Raw genomic sequence first — 12,709 nt, 5'->3', positions numbered from 1 at the left:
TTCTTCTATTGGCCATTTCTTACCACACACCTCTTCCAAGTGGTTAACATTTCCTGTAGAATATACAACCCTTTAAGCACAGAGTTAGCTTCCATGTTTTATAAGTGTATCTGTGGTTAATTATGTTGGACCCATTTGGACTCCTTGTAAATGCACAAGAAAGCATTTTTTCTCACCTGAAACCTTATCCTGGATTGGTTTCTACTGTTGTGATAAACACCATGACAAGAAATGTGGGAAGGAAAGGATTTATTTCATACTTTGGGTCACTGCCCATCATGCAGGGGTGCCAAGGAAGGAATGTAAGGCAGTAACCTGGAGATAGGAACTGAATCAGAGGCCAAGGAGGGATGTTGCTTATTGATTTATCCCTTTCTTCTATCTACCAGGACCTCATACCAAGAGGAATCCCCAATGCTGAACTCCCCCAAACCCCATCATCAATACAGAAAATACCCCAGAGTCCTTTTATCTCAATTGAAATTTCCCCTTCCCAGATGACACTAGCTTGTTTCCAGTTGGATGAATGAATGAATGAATGAATGAATGAATGAATGAATGAATGAATGACCCAGCACACATTTCAAGAATTACAGCCACAAACACACTAGGGAACCCACACAAGAGTAGGATAAAAACCATCTAAGAATCTTAGTAGATTAACATCACCTCAGATATGGTCCTTTAGCTCTAATGAAATTCCTTTTCTGGAAAGTACCCCAGTATCTAGACAGGTCAAGCATGTGTCTTATGCCATGTAATAAACTCAGCACAACCTTTTAAACAAGAACAGTTCTGGAAACCATAGAGAGGTTTTAAGAAGACTAATTAGGGTTGGAGTTAAAGAATAACATAAATTCTTTATTTTATTAGCAACCTCCAATAGAGCATTTTAGGATTTATTAAATGTTTCTAGAATAGTTTCTCTTTCTCCCTTTTCTCCTCTTCTCCCTCTTCCTCCTCCTTGTATTTCTCTATCTGTTTGTTTTATTTAGTAATGTGAGGAGAGATGGCATCATAAAAATGTGAAGATCCATATAAAAGTAAGAAAGCAGCAATTACAATAATTCTCCAGGATTCCCTTAATTGTATCCCAGGAAACTGAAAAGAAAACCTATTCAATGAAGCATTTCTTTCAGCCTAGCTGATCCAAACATAGTTTGAGCAATGTTTCAGTTCATAAAGTTCATAACACTGTTCAGTAAGAGAACTTTAGCATCTGTATCCCAGAAGTCCCAAGCAGCCTAAAGGTCCCTACAGATTTCTGTTTTCTTTTCCTTCTGAAGCTGTTGTCCATCTAAGAAAGGACGGGGACTGTTTTGCCCACTCCTGGAAAGTGAGAATGTGAAATTGTTTTCATTTCTTCCCTATCACTGAGAATATCACTCAACACAGCTGAAGTCTTTAGGAAATGAATTAGAGAAAAAACTACTCCGAGGAAAACTGCTATGCATAAAGAATTTCATGATTGCTCAGTGTAGATCATGGAATCAATTCACCCCTGGCTTGTATCTGGCATACTTCACAGACCACAACTCACACTCTGCCTGTCATAGCCTTCCTCTCCTCCAGTGTACACCTTCAAGGCTGCACTATGCTAATATCTGAAAGACATTCGCACGAAGACAGAACACATACCAACTCTTTACCATCATTCGCAGATTTGGTTCTAAAAAAATCTAATAATAAATTCCAACCATAAATGGACAATAAAGGGTTGGGGATTTAGCTCAGTGGTAGAACACTTGCCTAGCGAGCACAAGGCCCTGGGTTCGGTCCCCAGCTCCAAAATAAATAAATAAATAAATAAATAAATAAATAAATAAATAAATAAATAAAATGGACAATAAAGATCTCTGTAATTTATTACATTTTATTTATTGTGTTTGGAGGGCCAGGTTGCTAAATTATTTATCTGTTACATCTCAGGTAAATTTGTAGTGCGTAGGTGAAAAACTATGAGTATAAATGTGATGCTCAGAAATTAGTAAGTTATGGGGATCTCAGTCCCAGCAGGTACATTTATATCACAGCCCCTGCATCTGTGGCTCATGAAACATTATGGAAGAGGTGCAGAAAGGTCATAGGACCCAGAATACAAGAATTCCACTGTGAGACAGTCCATTGTAGAAATTGCATAAAGAAGACCAGAACTAAGGAGATATCGATAGACATACTAATTTAAAAAGGGAATATTTTGGGGAATATTCCCATCCCCATACAAAGAGCCATATGCAACTGATAACTTCTGGAAGAAGGAAAATAAGCCTCTCTTAGGGTAAGTTCCCTTATTACTTGTCTAATGCAGAGTGGTCAGCCTGAAGTCATACATATGCCAGCAACCAAAACAGAATAGGCAGAAGATAATGAAATATTATTGAAAATGTATGAATTGGTGAAAATTGAAGGACCAGCTGGAAAAGGGGAGGGGAGATGGGATTGCAAGTGAAATGAGTAAAGAGAAAGCTAGCATTGAAGAACATTTGTGGACCTGTATAGAATTTTGTGCAGTGGAAACTTTTAATCTTATATGAAAGTGATATTAATGAAGTCTCCAAATAATGAGAGAGATTGAATCCCAGCTTCACTTGGTGATAAGCTTCCAGTATGGTGACCGAGTTTCATCCAACTGAGGTATTAGGCAAAAGTGTTCCATAGAAATTCCCAATCACAGAAAAACACACATGGTATGCACTCATTGATAAGTGGCTATTAGCCCAAATGCTTGAACTACCCTAGATGCCTAGAACAAATGAAACTCAAGACGGATGATCAAAATGTGAATGCTTCACTCCTTCTTTAAAAGGGGAACAAGAATACCCTTGGCAGGGAATAGAGAGGCAAAGATTAAAACAGACACAGAAGGAACACCCATTCAGAGCCTGCCCCACATGTGGCCTATACATATACAGCCATCCAATTAGACAAGATGGATGAAGCAAAGAAGGGCAGGCTGACAAGAACTGGATGTAGATCTCTCCTGAGAGACACAGCCAGAATACAGCAAATACATAGGCGAATGCCAGCAGCAAACCACTGAACTGAGAATAGGACCCCATTGAAGGAATCAGAGAAAGAACTGGAAGAGCTCGAAGGGGCTCGAGACCCCTTATAAACAACAATGCCAAGCAACCAGAGCTTCCAGGGACTAAGCCACTACCTAAAGACTATACATGGACTGACCCTGGACTCTGACCTCATAGGAAGCAATGAATATCCTAGTAAGAGCACCAGTGGAAGGGGAAGCCCTGGGTCCTGCTAAGACTGAACCCCCAGTGAACTAGATTGTTGGGGAGAAGGCGGCAATGGGGGGAGGATGGGGAGGGGGAACACCCATACAGAAGGGGAGGGGGAGGGATTAGGGAGATGTTTGCCTGGAAACCGGGAAAGGGAATAACACTCGAAATGTAAATAAGAAATACTAAAGTTAATTAAAAAAAAAAGAAATTCCCAACAACCCAGGCTATTGCCAATCAATATGTTGCTCTTTGCAAACTGACAACAAGGGCCCATTACTGAAGACAACACCCGTACCATGCATTGAACAGGGAGAGGTCAAGGCAGTACCATTTTAGAACTTTTACTCTCATGTTCTAATGTCTATGCTGCAGAAATGTATTCTACAGGCTACCGAAAATGAAAACTAAACACTAATCCAGTCCACAAAATTTTGATAACAATCTGCCCTGCCTAAAGAATATGCTAAGTCAATGGAGACACAAACCTTGAGGGAGTATCTTAGTTAGGGTTTCATTTTGGTGAAGGGACAACATGACCAATGTAAATCTTACATAGAAAAACATTTAACTGGGGCTGGATTACAATTTCCAAGATTCAGTCCATTATCAACATGATGAGAAGCATGGTAGTGTCCAGGCAAACATGGTATTGAAAGAGCTCAGACATCTTGACCATTAGGCAGCCTGGAGGATACTATCTTTCATGGGTAACCCGGAGGAGGCTCTGATTTCGCTGGCCAAACTTAAGCACATATATGAGACCTCAAAGTCCCACCTCCAGAGTGACATACTTCCTCTAACAAGGCTAGACCTCCTCTGATAAGGCCACACCTCCTAATAATGCCCCTTACCATAAGCCAAGCACACAAGGAGTAACTAAATAGTCTGATTTGACATAATGCCTACTCGATGAGATGGAATTCAACAGTGCTTGGGTGACCAACAACCAGACACTAAATATTACAGAGAACCTAGAGTGAAACCAAATACTACTGCATTTGAAAAGTAATAATAAAAGACTTCTAATGATATTATGCTATACTTATAGATTGGTTGCCTTTTTTGGCCATTATCAGAAAGGCTTCCTGTCAGAGCAGATGGAAACAAGTACAGAGAACCACAGCCATACATTATATAGAGAGTGGGAGACATGAAACTCTAAATGAAATATATCTCCAACCATACCTTCCTTCAGAGCTCAAGGAACACTATAGGAGAGGAGACCAAAGGGGTTGAGAAGACTTAGGGTACAGAGGAGACCAGAAGAAAAACCCTCTAAATCAACAGCTGAGCAAGCTCATATGAACTCCTCACATTCTTGCAAATCATTACCTCAAGTTTTTGCTTAAGCTAATTCTTCAGTAAACTATGTGTGTGTGTGTGTGTGTGTGTGTGTGTGTGTGTGTGTGTGTGTGTGTGTGTATTCTAATGTTCCTGCTGTATAGGATACTTTTATAGGATAATGCCAATTAAACTCAAATATGTATATGAGTTTAATTGGCGTTATCCTGTACAAATTATTATGCTCATACTGGAAGTTATAAATTGTCAAATAAAACAGCAAGTAGCAGCGGAAGAATACCTTCCATCGAGCTGGTCACAGGTATCCCAGGAAACATAAAAACAATGTAGGCTTTTGCCATTGCTCTTGGTTACTCAGAACTTATTGTAAGACCCTATTGCTGAAGACACCTCAAACTTTGGTCACAGAACACTTAAGGCTGTAGTGACTTGGAAGTTCCATCCATACTGTCTAGGTATCATAGCACCAGAAAGTGTTACCCAGGCTGCTAGAGGGGAGAAAACAGCATCAGCTCTGCTTTAAACCTTGTGAAGTATAATAGTAATCTTCATACCAATAGATGTCTATAAGTGCAATAGTGGTACAAATGGTAAGAGGTTAGCCAACCATTTTCTGAATGGCTTTAAAGCCAGTTCTACAGGAAGAAGTAAGTGTCAAGTACTGAGAATCTGGAGTTCATAGGCCACAGGGGTGAACCTAATTTTTTTCTAAACAGATATAGTATCAAAATGAATCTATTAATAATCTAATCTAATAATAATTCTAATAATAATGATGAATCTAAAAACATAATAAGAGATTATTCTTATCTCATTACCTGCAGACTAGTTCTCAGACTTCATTAGAGAAGGTGTTAGGCAGGGGATTGTAGTTTAGTGCAGAAATTTACAACTAACTGGTGAAAAGAATAAGTAACTGCGGAAAGTTCAGCAGCAAATGGGTCATCTATATCATCTCCTACCCATGGCTCAGGGACTACAATGGAAGAAGGGTAGAAAGAGTATAAAATCTATAGGTCCAAGAAGTCTGGAGTAAACAGTGTCTTCTGGACCTGCCCTGCTGCCCTGAAGAATTCATCATCTGCAATTGCCTGCACAAGACTTGGACAAGATCTTGACATTCAATACTTTATGGAGTGGGAAAGGATTCATGAGCCGAAACCTTTAAGTGAGGAGCTATGGAAAGATGAAGGCTTCTGCAAGAGAGAGAGTAGGATTTCTTTAAGTGTATAATGCCTGATAGGTTCATCATGATCCCATGGATGTGGCTACACTTAGAAGTATATGGATAGGACAAATTGAAGTCAATAAGTAAGTAAATAAACAAATGCGATGTGAGATTGAGGAGGGCTTAAGGAGGCAAAAATGTATCTGGAGGAAGTTAAGGGTAACATTTGGGGTGAAAGTGATCAAAATATATGGAATTCTCAAAGAATTAATAAAAAGATCTATTTAAAAATGAAAAATTGGGTAATAATTCTGAAGCAAGTTAAAAACCTAGCAAGAAAAAAAGTACACGGGGTCTTAAATTTCAAGTATAACCTATTGGTTTGATATGGTCTTCTAAGCCAACAGGAACATCATTCTAGGAACTCTAGATGGGCATGCTCTGCAGGGATCTTGGGAGCTGTATCTCCACAATTCACTGGGATCATATACTGCTCCCAAGGCTCTGACCAGAGGCTATGTTGAAACAAGCTGGAGATACCTGTAACCCTAAATTCACTCTAGTGTGAAAAATGTCCTCCCCTGGAGAATAGAACTTGTTTATAGCCAAATAACTGTATTTTCCTGTATTGTCAGTTTCATGGATTCGCAGAGCCTTCCTTCTTTCCATGTCGTCTTCAACTCTGAATTAAATTGTTTGTAGTCATATCGTCTCATAGCACTTCAGCCAGTTATGTGAAGTCAATCCTTTAGCATTTAACACATATGCTTTCTTGTTTACGGAAATATAAGTAGGCTTAGATTTACCCAAATGTTTATGTTTCAGACTCCTGTTTGTTTTTTTAATTTCTTGTTTAAATTTCTCTCTCCTATCTTACTCTGAGCAGTCAGAAAGTACTAAGATTTTGATTACAAATCATCTTAGTTAAGTCCTAATGTCTAATTTCTACCTTCTATACAAGAGAACATTTCTCTGCTAACTTCTTCTTCAATTTGTACTAGAGATCACTTTCACCCCAGTTTATAACTTGTTTTGTCTCTGCTTAAAATCACTTAAGGATCCTGCTTCACATCCTTATTTCTAGCTTAAAATTCTTTTCAGTTGTCCCAATTAGGACCCTTTAACTTAATCTGATTTTACAAATTGAGCAAGACCCCTATTGGCTACCCAGATACTTTACTACATATACAAAATATTGTTAAATTAATGGAATATACTAAATATTGTTAATCATTACTCTCTGCAGGTCATCACCCTTGCTGCCATTTGACTACAATAGTTGCTTTGCGCTTGGCTTTTGACAGTTAAATCAAGTCACCTGTCCTCCATTCATTTCAGATACTTTTTCATTTTTGCTAACAATGAATGCAATTTTACAGTGGACTTACCTATCAGTAGCCTCTGACCCACAAATGATAGCTCTTCATTCAGTGTTGAAAGTGGATATTAAATTGAATTATCTTTTTCCCCTTAGTTCTGCTATCATTATTGCTTCAAGTATTTATGGACTCATATTCAGTACATACACACTTGTAGTTTGAGATTTTCAGACAAATCGACTCTTTTATACTATTAAACTTCAATTTCAATCCCTAGTAAAATTTCATTTTATTGGTTTTTTTATATTAGAATAACCACTTCAAGTCGTATGTGAATGGAGTTTGCAAACTGTTTCAATTTCTTTGTGTCTTAGCACATAAATTCTGTTTTGTGTAGCTAAAATGTTTATCTTTTTGTTGGAGTGTTTAATTCATTTATATTAACAGTTTTGCTATTCTCTCTCTCTCTCTCTCTCTCTCTATATATATATATATATATATATATATATATATCAGTTCTTTCTTACTTTCTTTTTGTTTTGTCTTCAAATAAAGAACATTTTCTGATGAAACCTTTAAATATTTTATTGTTTTAATGAAGTTTTCCCATTACTTCTTTAGTGGTTAATCTAACTATTGTAGTAATCATCTAAACTTGTAAGTTACTTCAAATTAATACTGACATAGCTCTAGCATGATATCAAAAGCTTTGTCCTGTTTGACTCAATCCCCTCCTGAAGGCTTTATACAATTGGTGTTATGCAAAGTATTCCTTTAGGGGCTGGAAAAATAGATCGGCTATGTATCTAAAATTATTCCTTTATATATTACAATTCCCTAATGATATTTTGAAAGTAATTACCACCACGTCTTCTCTTACTTACTTTTCTATTACTGTGATAATACAGCATGACCAAGGCAACATAAGAGGTTATGTAAGCCTTACATTTTCACATAGATAGGGTTTATGGTCATCCTGACAGAAGCATACCAGCAAACTAGCAGGCATGATGTTAGAGCAGTAGCTGAGAGTGGACATCTTGTGTCATAATCACAAGGCAGAAATAGCTAACTGTGAATGGCATGGACCCTTGAAACCAAAAACCGTGACTCCAGTTACATGTCTTCTCCAATGAGACTACCTGCTAATCCTTCCCAAACAATTCCACCATCTAGAGACCAAAATTTCAAATACATGAGCTTTAGGGACCATTTTCATTCTAACTACCACCTACCTTTTTAAACACAGCCAAAGAAGCCACACTTCTTTAGATTTAGATATAGTAATTTCTCATGTACCCTTCCTGATTGCTTTCCATTTTTCTTGTCTATTTAAGTCACAATCTGGCACAGTTTTCTTATTGTAATACAACTTTCTGTGTACTCCTTCTTTTCCTTTATTTTCAAGTACATTAGATTTCTATATATTACAGTCTAAACAATAGAATTGTTTAAGTGGATTTACAAATTGATTTTTAAACTAGTTAAGAGAAGAAAGAGGAAGAAATGAGCAATTATATTATCTTGTAATTGCCTACGTAATTATGCATTTGAGAGCTCCGCATACTCTTTGTATTTGAGTTACTGACTGGCATAAGTTGCTTTCACTCTGAAGAACTGTCTTTAGTATTCTAGTAAAACAATTCTGACAGAAAGTATTATCTTTGGTTCTGTTTAGAAATGGACGTTCATGATTGTTTTTCATTTGGTGATGGTAATTTTCTTGTATATGTGAAACTGTGTTGACAATTATTTTTATTGACAGCACTTTAGCTCACCTCCCATTGCCTCCTGATTTCTATTGTTTCTAATGGAAGTCAGCTGATCATCTTCATAGACACCTTTGGATATTTTGCTCTTATTGATTTCAAATTTTCCTTTTTTTAGGTTTTAAATTTTACTTACTATGTTTGGTTATATATATGTGTACAAGTATGTACATTCAGATACCATGGCACATCCTGGTGATCAGAAGAGAAGTTGGAGGATTTACTTCTTTCTAACTATACTGTGAGTCCTGCAGCTGAAGCTCAGAGAATCACTCTTAGAAGCAAGTGTCCTTAACCTTTCATTTATTGTACCAATATTTGAAGGTTTTATTATCTTAACCAAGGTATGTATGGGTGTTGGTGGATTTCTTTGTATTGATGGTACCTGAATAAATAGATGGCCATCTTTGGATAGTTAGATGTATTTTTACAACTCTTTTGCAATTTTAATTTTAATATAATATTTATACCTTTCTATCTTTGTTGTGTTTCTTGTGATTCCTATATGTGTATGTGAGTATGTTACTAATTTTATATGAATATATTTTATGAATTTTTAAGTTTGTTGTCTTTTCTTTCTGATTTCTCTTATGTATTACCATACCCTTATTACAATCTCATAATTTTACGTTTGGACTTTATGTAATGTCAAATTTTCCCTTTTGCTATTTTGAAGAATTTATATATTGTGGCAAGAACCTTCCCCTAATGAATAAAGACTTTAGGGGACCAATCACTAGGCAAGGAGTAGACAGGACTTTCAGGTCAGAGGGGGCAAGAGAGGAGGAGAAAAGGGACTTGAGGCTTTTGGGACAGAGAGAGAGCTGGGGGTAGAAGATGTAATGAAATAGAGGCCCTGGTTAGATGGATTTAATTTGGTATGGCTTACTGATTAGAATGTTAGTAGTTGTGCCCAGTGATTGAGTTACCTGTTGATTCTAAACTAAGTTTATGTGGTGTTTCCCTTCATGCAGTGACTCAACTGAGTTTAAGAGGAAGCTATGGGGCATGTGGAATTTGGATACGCGGAGCTGGCATGGTAACAGTTCACTAAAGGAACTTAATGAGTTGGGTGGAGACATTTTGGGAGCTCTGGGCCAGGGAGTCTGCCAAGTCTGGCTGCAAATGTAAGTAGAGTTCACAGCAAGAGAGCCCGAGATTGGCAGTCTTTACCTGGGTCTAGCCATGGAGGCAGTAAGGTGGATGGAGTCAGAAATTAGCCAGTGATAGCATGGGATAGTAAATCCCTTTTTATTATTTATTGCTACAATATATTTTATTTACATAAACAATTTTTTAAAACTGTCAACAGACTTCATCTAATTATTGGACATGGTTACCTGTAATCTTTTGATTATATTTATAAAATCTGTTTTGTTTGTTTGCCTATTCGTTTCACATTTGCTTCCCATCCAATGTCCTTAGTCTTTCTTGTACAAGTCAAAGTTTTCTATTTATTCAAGAGTCTTATTATTTTTAACAAGCAGAAAAATTTTACTAAGTCTATTTTAGAAGTTTATCTGAGAGGTTCTGTTTGCAAGCTTATTAATTTGTGTTCATACATTTATGAAGTATAAGATGATGTTTGAAATTATAGTTTCTGGTACTTTACTGAACTAATTCTCTTTTTCCTTGCTAAAGCACAATATCTTGGCTCAAATTTTAACCTTTAATCTCACCTTGTCACCTAGAGAGTATGATGGTGTTTCTCCATCTACATATGGTGTTTAAATGCATGTAATCAGATATACTTTGATATCTTGTTGTTGGGTATGTGTATATGTACTTTAAAGGTTGAGCTTATACAATCTAAAATATTTGTGCCATGTCGTCACAGATAAATGCTGAGTCAGGCTTGGCAATGTAAAGGACAGTATGACATGGTTTCATGCCTCTAGACCAGAGCCAGCAGAGTGTGGGCCTCCACAAGTGTTCATGGTTGTTGTGCACAAAGGTTGTTTGTATAATAATGTACATATTTTCACATTCCTCCTTCAAGGAATGTCCTCTCTGTCAAGATTATTAATGATTCCATGATAATCAGAGACAGCATTAGTCTGGGAGGCTAGGGTATGTTTATGTCTCAGCAAAATGGAAAAACATTGTGACCTTCATAAGAGCCCTTAAACATGAGTTTGAAAATATATAATTTCTCAACTATGGAAAATAAAAGGATGCAATATGAATTGTATACAGAGCTTCACAAATATAAAGGAACAGAAACAGCTGTAATATCAGCCAGCTTATCAGAAAGATACAGAGACAGATACTAATGAAGGCAGATTCCCAAGTTCAAAGTCAGCCTGGGACATAGGGATTTTAGGTCCAGACGTGGCCAGAATTGTGATTCCACAGTGGGTGCCACCCAGTTATCTTATTGTCTGTGCTTGTGCTATCTTATTGCTCTCTCTTCCTAAGAATCAAGGGGCTGGGATCATGACATGATTTTTGATCTGCAAGAGATGAGATAGCTAGTGTTTTTAGACTAGCAAGAAAGCTGTCAAGAGCACAGAAAACACAGCACATAGGCTGCCAACATGGACCCATGATTTGACTTCAATACATTTGTTTCACTGCTCTCAAACAACTATTCTTTCAGAACTCCTCTCCAAGCTGAGATTGGTCCTTAGCAGAAAGATAAGTAGATAGGTAGATAAGTAGACAGACAGACAGGCAGACAGACAAACAGACAAACAGACAGACAGGCAGACAGATAGATAAATGGGTGGGTGGGTGGATGAATGGATGGATGGGTGGATAGATGATAGTATTTAGGCATTTTAGATGTACATATTACAGTTTGTAGTAAGAAGTGACTAGTTTCTAGAAGGGATAAATTTTGAGCAAGTACACATTCTTCCAGATTCCCAGTGGTGACTGCTATTAATTTTGTATCTTGAGTCATAAAAGTTTCATTTGGAACAGTATAAATTTGAAACAAAATTATATGTATGGGTGTTTTGTTTTACTGCTCTTCTTATTTTGGCTTTGTTTTCATTTGGGTTTTGGTTATTTGTTCCCAATGAGAGCCTTTGGTAATGATTCTGTATGTGATTTGAGTAATGAATGTTTTCTTGGAATCCCTCATCTTCAAGTATGTATTGGTCTAGAGTAGAAAACTTGGCATAGATTTGTTTTTCTGAAAAAGAGATTGGAGAGGGAGCTGCAGTAAACAAAGAACATAGAGATGGCATTGACTTTTGCCCTTGTGACATCTACATTTTCTTGAACTGAATGTAGTGGTATATGTAGGTAGTCCCAGAATTTAAGAGGTAACGAGAAAAGTATCAAAAATTCAAGGTTATCCTTGGCTACAGTCCATATCTGAGGCCACTCTGAGCCACAGGAGATGACCTTTTAAAAAAGAAAGAAAGGAAGAAAGAAAGAAAGAAAGAAAGAAAGAAAGAAAGAAAGAAAGAAAGAAACTTTAAAAAAGCAGTGTGTAATTGTTGCCTATCAATTTTCATGACTGAAATTATTTTGCTGGAGAAAGAATTCAAGAAACTTGTCACCCTCCCATTTTCAAGCGTAGAACTTTGAATTACTATTGTTTCTGTGCTTGGCAATGGTCTCTGAAGCTGGTTCCATACAACTCAATAAAGATGTGCATGAAGAGCAACTGAATGAAGTAAGCAGAGTTAACCCTTACTGTGCAAGGTTCTGGTTTTTGTTTTTTTCTTTTTTTCATTTAATCTAATTAATTGAATGTGTTGCGAGAAGAGTCAGGAGAATTGTTTCCATGTGCCATTCTGTATTTTTTATTGGATATTTTATGTATTTACACTTCAAATATTATCCCCTTTCCCAGTTCCTCCCTCTTGAATCCCCCATCCCCCTACTTCTGTGAGGATGCTTCCCTCCCTCCCACCCACTCCCACCTCAACACCCTGTCATTCACCTATACTGGGGAGA

This window comes from Rattus norvegicus, chromosome 1 (assembly GCF_021556685.1).
Source record: "Rattus norvegicus strain SHRSP/BbbUtx chromosome 1, alternate assembly SHRSP_T2T, whole genome shotgun sequence".
Lineage (NCBI taxonomy): Eukaryota > Metazoa > Chordata > Mammalia > Rodentia > Muridae > Rattus > Rattus norvegicus.
This window is presented reverse-complemented; position numbering follows the sequence as displayed.